Raw genomic sequence first — 7,405 nt, 5'->3', positions numbered from 1 at the left:
TTCCCTACTTCTGCTTTTCTCAGTCCTAGAAAGATCTGTTCTGACTAATCAATGATTTAAGGCCCTCTGAAACATTACAAATGCTCTATTTTTGTAACATTTATGCCTAATTGTGCAGCTATGAGAGGTTTATTAGCAGCGACAGAAGAGTGAGTTGTGCCAGCATGAACAGCTAAAGCTTGAAGTAACACCTGGGTTTTGACCAATACAGGCATGGCAGTGCCATTCAGCAGGCTGGAGAAGAGACAGCCACTCCCAACCTCTTTCTATGTACAGTTGTGGGGAGAGTTTCTCCCTCACCCCACACAAACATTGCCAGTTGGGCATCAGGCACAAGATGGAGTTCTTCGGATGGATTAATTGTAACAAATACATAAGCAAAGGAAGTTTGAATTTTCCTTTATAAAGCTTTTCAATTTTTAGTCAAAGGTGGTCACGAAGTTGAAAACAGTGTGGTTTTGTTTCCATCCTCAGGTATCATAAAAAGCAAAAAATGTGCAGTAGTAGAGGCCAGCTGTGAGTCAAACACATGCCCTTGAAGAGGTAGAAGTATCAGGGATTTTTCAGGAAACGTGAAGAGAGAAAGCAAGAGAAAGGGAGAAAATATTTTCCCTCAAACTGATGTTTCTACTAGCTGTCCTTGATGATGCTCCAGGCAACTTCATTTAGCCTTCGGCTGCTGCCTTGCCGAGCAGCCTTTGATGTTGCCCCAGGCAATTATCATCTAGCCTTTGGCTTCTGCTTGGTTGGACACCTTTTGTTGCCATTTCTGATTTGTGTGATCAGATCTAATCAGTTTCACATACATACAACTCTTTTTGTCCATCTGGACAATTATGTAAATCTTTGACATAATCTTAGGCTTAGTCTTTTTATTTTTAATTCACTTCAATGATTTTATGTTCCTTCCTCTCTAGAACAGACTCAGAAAATCCCATTCTTCCTGCCCAGTGGAATGTCTCATCTGCTTTGATTTTTCTACTCCTTTTTTGAGCGGGGAGGAGAAATACGCTTTCTTTGTATTTATCTCATTTTATACTCAAAACGTTGAGTGCACGTCTGCCAGAGCCAGATATTCCATGCCCTTCTGCTCAAGGCAATATATCCTGGCCTTATCAAGCAGGGATGTAAGAGATTTAGAATAAGATGGCTGCTAAAGCTGTGAACTCCTGCCTATTACTCCTGCATTAATAGAAAGAGTAGAAAAAAGCTGACATCAGATTTCTTCTTTACCCATGATACTTCAACTTGTTTCTTCCTTGCCTAGGAAAAAGCTGAATTTAGATTAGACTGCAGCAGTTGAGGTGTTGTCATTTCAACTAATTTGGAGAGCGGGAGAGGAATGTTTCACCAACTGAATGTTAGATTTTTCCTCATTGCTACTGTCCATTTTTGATCCTGGCTTTTCATATACATTCCTTTTGATCACATCTTGTGACTTTTCAAAGTGATAGGCCAACTTCAAAGAACAATAATATCTAAACATCAAAAGGTCACCCTAATTTTAACCTTAAACAAACTGTATTGCATACACAAATCAATCTTCAAATTTCTTTATTTTTTATTTACTGCACCACAGAACAGAAGTCGCTGTAATGAATGTTAATTCTGCAGACAAACTAACTGCAGACATTTGGAGCCACTCTAGCAGTAGGGTGCTCTTATCTAGTCAACGAACTGGAAGGCCTCATCTAATGCCTGCAGGCTGTAGACCCCAAACCACACCACTACTTTAAAGATACATCCTGTGTTTTGGGAAGCTTACACAAGAAAATTACAACATAGTTATGCAAACAATGATTACCATTAAGTAAAAAAGTATGAAGTACTCTCGCTAGACATAGTTTTTTAAAGGAAAGGTTAGTGGAAAGAAACCAGGAAACTTTTCCATTTTAACTTCCAGAACTCCTTGCTCAGCACACTCCCGGTTCATACATCTGTGCTCAACAATGGCACCATGCGGGCACCAGAGCCGGGTGCTGCCATCAGCACCACTCTACAGGCCAGGCAGCAATGTTTGGACTGTATTTCACAAGAATGTCTAAATACCTCTAAGCAAGCAGCTTTCCCTTGCTCGTTAGTAAACACACTAACGTGAAAGTCTAAATGGTGCAGAGTCACAGAGACACTTTGGTTGGAAGGGACCTTTTGAGATCATCTAGTCCAAATCCTCTGGCTCAAGCAGGGTCAGCAAGAGCAGGCTGTCCAGGACTGTGTCTGGCTGGGTTTTGAGTATCCCCACAGATGGAGACTCCACAACCTCTCTGAGCAACCCACTCCTGCATACAGCTGGACTGTGTTACATCATCTGCACTCTCCCATCTTACAGACATGAGATCACGCAACATGACTAGAGGTGGGGGGCGGAATCACCCAGGCTGCATGGCATTTGTTCTCAGCCATCCTCCACAGCACAGCGTGAAAAATCTCATCTTCCAGCGTGATGAAGCAGGCCACACCTGCTTTACTAACATCGCTCCACAAGTGAAGACTGGTGGTTTGTTTGGGTTTCTTTCCTTTCTGAATAATCTCATTCAGGGAGAAACAAAACTATCATCAATGCAAAACCAAAAGGCAAATGCAAACCCTAAAGTCCCAAGTTTAATAGCACTGACTTTTCAGAGCATAAAAATAACACAAGATGACTAAGAACTCAAAAAAAGATAACTTACTGGTAAGATCAAATAGCCTGGGGTGACCAGTGTTTTAGCAAAAAGCCAGCCAAGTTCTGCGGTTAATATCTGATCATAAACTATGTAAAGGAAGGCACTGCAGCACCATTGCACATGCCCCAAAGCTTTCTAACAATACACTGCAACTATTTCATAACACTGCAACCCTGACATCTTACAGCTTTTGTATTAATGCTAATGAACGTTTAACTTTAAAATGACAGGAAGGTTAAGCAGTATACATTTTCATGAGGCTAACAGTCTTGTGAACACACAAAAGCTATCGCAGAGGTCTGGATGGTTTGCGCCATACTATACTGGCATTTAACTTTCAGATTTGGCTGGAAAACACTTGCTCAGTATTGATGCTTGGGACGTAAGCCTAACAGTGGTTCTCAAAGAAATACCTACACACTGGAATAAGCTTCATCATTTTAAAATTAAAATTACTCTTTTTTGGACTCTGATAACAGAATGTGGTACCTTTTCGCTGGAATATTTTCATGTTTTTATCATCATCTGACCACACTGTAATTTGAAATCAGTCTTGTGTCTTTAAAAAATGTACAACTCTTTTCCACAAAAATCACAGCTACCTCTAGAAGTAGCAAGCACGTTTTGCCAAACATCTCTGGGAATAGCACGCTGTCAGAAAAAGATATCTTTTGGGCTGAGGCCACGTCTGCCCCATCCCGAACAGCTGAGCTGGGTTAGCAGGTTCAAAACTTACATCACCATCAAAACTCAGAATCCTTAAAAAAAACCCACAAAACAAGAACAAAATCCCCCAAACCCACACCTAGTAACAAACCCTTCTACAGATACTAGCTCAGATCCTCAGTCTCACGGTGAAACACCAAATATCTACAGCATGTTAATACCCGACAGCCTTAGTACAAACTCCCCTTGCCCTGTTAGAACTTGTTTGGTTCTGATCAGATCTTCACCATCACCATGATAATTTCATAAGCTGTTAGAGAACAGAAAATAAGGTCATGTTTCTGTAGCTCTTTTCCTCCTAAATGAAATAATGTTTGTAAAACTTGTGCTGTTAAAATGAGTCTTCCTACAGTTTTCTCTCCCCCTGCTTGAATATTGTTTATTTCCACCCATACATTGATTCATAGCCCCAGCAGTTTCTATAAATTACCTCTCCTCTAGAATATTATGATGGTGTCCTATAATTACTACATCACTACTAACTAGAGTTACCAACAGTACAGTGCACTGAGTTGGGTAAATCATTACCTACCCACGCTTACGTGTCACAAACTTGCTGGGAAAGAAATAAATTACAGATCAATACTACTGGAACCGGAATGATCCATCCCACTTAATTAGAACTACCATATTTCAGTACATTTCAGACAATAGTTAAAAAGATTCAGTGAATACTTGCATGAAAAAGTCGAACCCTTAAATAAATAAAGCCGGTCCCTAAACTACCACTCCACAGAGACAGTTTTTTTTAATGCACAATCATAAAATAACTTAGTACTAACACCATCAGCAACAGCTGAATTTCAAAACAATAGCTCCTTACATAGCCAGTATGAATCACTAAAGTTTCTCAGCCTTGCATGAACAGACTGCGTTGACTAGCTAAGAAATTGTGGTTAGATTCCTAGAAGATGGTTTAGCTCAAATGTCTTCTCAAGGTATCTCTGTGTCAAGTTTATCCCGCATTCGGGGAAAATTTTAGAAGCCTAGACTAGTTAAAAGGCTTGACTGGAGCAGGTATGCACCCACTAGCCACCCAGTATCAAACTAAATCTTACCATGGGAAGCTGTGACAAGTCAAGCAAGAGACTGATGCTATAAAGCAAAATAAAGTTAGAAAAAAACCACACACACACCGACATTTATTTATTCACTGAAGTTGTTAGTGGAAGAACGGATCTTTCCCTTAGTCCAGGATTAATCTATGTGATGTATCTATTGTCATCCTAGCCTCACAATTAACCCAAACAAGCTTTGGGTGAGGTTATCAGCCCAAACAGAGAGGTTACTACAGAGAACTGGAACCTCGCCCAGAGGAAGGACTTTGTGAGAGAGCTGGGCTGGTGCTTCCAACAAGGGCCCAAGACACTGGTCCTGTTTTACAGTGTCACCGCCTGACCAGAAGCTCTGCAGCAGCAGCCAACAGCCTCCCTCTTGCAAAGGAAGGAAAGACTCCTATGGCATTCTGCCGTCTCGTCTCTTAAACGTGCTGCCCTTCCTCAGCGCAAATGGCCTGTATCTGCCAAGATTCATTTTATGAACTGAACTACCACCTCCAGAATGGCCCTTGGGAGTGGATTTAGTTTTAATTTGCCTGGAGGATGTCATTTGCTGCTTGTTGCATGCAGCAAGGGGCTGACAGGAGCGTTGTTTTGTTTCAGTTTTTTTCAGAGCAGTCAAAAGGGTGAAATTGCACATGCTACCTAATTAAAGAAACCAAACATACAAATGAATCGCTATTTCTGTCTTGCATGCTACTGGTGTATCAGCCTAGAAGATGCACTTTTTTTAAAAACAAAAAAAACAATTTTATGTCCCTTTGAGAAGCTCCACAGAGTAATACAATCAACCATTTTAGGACCCTGGCAGGTCTATCCAAATCTATTACTATCACACCAGATACAGAGCTTTCTTAACAGAAGAAATATTTAAATCTACCAAAGTATTTAAAAAAAAATTCATACTAAAGAGAATACTTTGATTTGCCTGTAGCCACACAGGGACAAGCAGTGTGCGTGGCCACAAAAAAAAGTCCTAGAAACACAGCTTTTTATTTAGCTTTTTGCTGCTCAAAAATATAGCAGGAACTTTTGGAAAATAATCCCTCTTCAGGAAAGCAACTTTACACATTCTGCATAAATAATCAAAGTACTTCAAAGATAATCAAAGAGTACTGAAACGTTTTCCCTTAATGGAAAAGCATTTAAGATATAGGGGAGGGGAGGGGGTGATTTTGTTTGGTGTTTTTTTTTAACACTAACCGCGCAGATCTAGAGGTGCAACAACATGCAAGCCTCCCCTACCACTCACACAGCTGCGCAAAACTCAGCTGAGAAGATAAAAACTGGACTCGAGTGTTTGCATCTCAGCCTGTGTTTGTGACCGAGAATGGAAGAAATATATTTTTGGCAATAATTACAGCTTCTGTGCTCCTTCATCCTCCTAATCACCGATGATGAGTTTCTGGGGAACTATTTGACTTCCCCAGCAGTCTGAGCTCCAGACTGAACGTGCTGACGAGCAATGGAAAACACTGAAGCTGTGGCAGCTGGAGGCTGCCTGCAGAAACGTGGCTGTGAACGCAAGTGTATTGTGAAACACGCTTTGCATTTTTCAAACTTGATGTTAGATCTATCACTCACCCATTTTCCTATAACAAACCCCCAAATTTTTTTTTCCACTTTGCAACTGATCCAGCAGGACTATGAAAAGACAAAAAATTGAATAGATTAACGAAGAAAAAAGAAACAAAGAAATAAAAAGCAGCAATAATCATACACTGCGCAAGGAATAGGAGAAACAGTAAAGGGCATGTGTTACCCCAGAAGTAGCACTGTTTTCTTTCAAGTAATGTTTCTGGATAGTATTTACGCACCTCCCCATCGTATTGCAAGAGTAGCAAGAGAAGAGAACACGCTACCCCCCATACCCCTGCGGTGTTTTGCGATCACATTGCTTTGTTTAAATGAATCCGTGTCCTGCAGGAAAGGCACAGGAGTGCACTGACGTGTCCCCATGGTGTTTCCTGAACCCTTCCTTGAAATGTGCTGAAATTTAATGACTTAAATTTGCTCACAAGTATCATCAGAGGCATTCTAGGATGGGGTTTCAATACACTTACTGTCCTTTCAAGATACTGAACAGAAATACCTCAACAAAGAATTGCAGAAGAGAAAAAAAGGTGTAATAGTGCATAACGGTTTTGCATGAAGTGAGATCAATGCTGAGGAGAATCACCAACTGCAGTGCTTCACGTGGACAGACCCCTCAGAGGGCCAGGGCCAAACCCAAACCCGACTCTGGAGTTAGCAGCACTACCAAGGCAGCCACAAACTGTTCCAGCCAGCCCCAGACCCGGCAAGAGACAGGCACAGGGTGAGCCCTATCGCCACCCCCGGTCACTCCAGCTGCAGTCAAGGGGAAGCCGGGACCCAGGAACAATTGGAGGGAGCATGACATGAGATTTGTGCCTGGGACAACACTTCCTCCAGAGAGGAGGGTTATTTGCAGACAGTGGGTTCTGAAAGGTCGCGTATTTGGGCTGGGTCCAGTCTGTTTCCTGAGAACACCTAAAACTCAGCAAAGGCCAAGCCCCTTTTGTGCTTGACACAGCACGTACTTGCTGAGCGTACTCTTCACCCTCAAGGTCTGACGCTGAAGTAGACAATGTAGCCAAGGTTTTGGAGGGGAAGAACGGTACCTTGAGATGAAAAAAAGTTTGGAAGATGAAAAGTTAAGACTAGAGCAAGGAATTAAGGTTAATTCTTACAGTTCCTAAGACACAACGCTATACCAGCAAAGGAAAACTCTCCTTGCCTGCCAGCCTCTCCACGCCAACGCCACACGAGGCTTGCTGCTTATCACAACCCACGACACCCACTGCGTCACCTACACGCCGCATTCCCCTCTCCACAAACTCCACCAGGTCCAGCCTGATGTTGACCGCACCGTTTCACGATCCCGCTTGGCGCCCCCGGGCCGGGGCGCCCCCGGGCGTTCCCCCCCTCACGCCA

At 42.3% G+C, this 7,405-nt stretch overlaps 1 long non-coding RNA gene across 2 annotated transcripts in view; it reads right to left on the bottom strand.

Annotated features, from left to right (window-relative positions):
* The window catches only part of LOC118452208, a 22,120-nt gene extending 14,789 nt beyond the window's left edge, over positions 1 to 7,331 (bottom strand). For both annotated transcript variants that reach the window (XR_004841896.1, XR_004841895.1), the window contains exon 1: positions 7,012 to 7,331. This is a non-coding gene — a long non-coding RNA (uncharacterized LOC118452208). The remainder of the gene's footprint in view (positions 1 to 7,011) is intronic.
* Positions 7,332 to 7,405: the final 74 nt, after the last annotated feature.

Source organism: Egretta garzetta, unplaced genomic scaffold, assembly GCF_000687185.1.
Source record: "Egretta garzetta isolate BGI_Z169 unplaced genomic scaffold, ASM68718v1 scaffold354, whole genome shotgun sequence".
Taxonomy (NCBI): Eukaryota; Metazoa; Chordata; class Aves; order Pelecaniformes; family Ardeidae; genus Egretta; species Egretta garzetta.
Note: the sequence above shows the minus strand (reverse complement) of the source record. Positions and strands in the feature narration are given on the sequence as shown.